Here is a 1,188-nt window from a genome sequence, read left to right as displayed (position 1 = left end):
CCCCCTCCCCGCTGCCCGCGTTGATTTTTCACAGTTTAAAGCTGGAAGAAAATAAAAACGAAAACAAAAATAATACTATCTGTTTCTCTTGCAAGTAAATCCACTTATTATATTTACATTTATTTATAGTTGCTGTTTTATTAAAAAAATTGCCACTTTTTTTTTTTGTTAAGAAACCTTTTTTCCACCTTTTTTTTCCCTTTTTTTTTCTTTTTTCTTTTTATTTATTTTTTTTTCTTTTTGACATTGCGTGTCTCTGCTTTTTCGCGCTCTCACTGCTGACCCTGGGGGGGTGGGGGTCCCCAGAGCAGGGGGAGCCCCCGGGGACACTGCGGGCAGCTCCTGCACTCCCAGGGGATGGTGGCCACCCTTGGTCCTATGGGACGCGCAGGGGACAAGCGGCTCCCAGGGGGGCTGAGCGGGTCCTGGGGGGGCTGAGTGCCCCCCTGCACCCTGAGAGCCCCCCCAGCCCTCGGGTGGCCTTGGGGACATGGGGAAGTTGCTGCCAGTCCGAGCCCCCCAGGAGCCAGCGCTGACTCGAAGCAAGTGGGAAATGAACCGTAAAATTAAAGAACCCCCCCCAAACCCAAAGAGCTGCCGCCTCCTCCTCCTCTTCTTCCTCCTCCTCCTCCTCCTCCTCCCACTTGGTTTATTGTCAGTATTTCTTGGTTCCCTTTTATATTTTTTTTAAATCTCTTTTTATTAAATGTTAAAATAATGGTACATGGGAAATCATGCATTTTCTTTTAAATTTATTTCTATTTTTTTTTTAAATCTCTTTCTCTCGGTTTTAAAGTTTTTTCTTTTTTTTCTTTTTTCTTTTTCTTTTTTTTTTAAAGGTTTTTTTTTTTCCGCCTGTTGTCTCTTCCCTCGCGTTTCCTTTCATTTTTTGTTTGCTCGCCTGCACTTTTGCTTTTTGTTCACGTGCTTGTTTTTCTGCTTATCTGTTTGCTCATCGGTCGCTCCGTATTTTATTTTCTGTTTTCACGCGTGATGTTTTTTTATGCTTTTTTTCTTTTTTTTTTTTACACTTCTCTCTCTATGTTTTTTTGTTTGTTTTTTGTTTTTTTGTCTTTTGTTTTTTTTTTGTTTTTGTTTTTTTTTGCGATTGCGAGGGCCCCACCCCGGGGGCACTCACACCTCCTCCCACCCCACTACCCCCTCGCCCTCGCCCCCCGCCCGCCCCCC

The sequence above is a fragment of the Numida meleagris genome, chromosome 1 (genome assembly GCF_002078875.1).
Source record: "Numida meleagris isolate 19003 breed g44 Domestic line chromosome 1, NumMel1.0, whole genome shotgun sequence".
In the NCBI taxonomy this organism is placed as follows: domain Eukaryota; kingdom Metazoa; phylum Chordata; class Aves; order Galliformes; family Numididae; genus Numida; species Numida meleagris.
Note: the sequence above shows the minus strand (reverse complement) of the source record.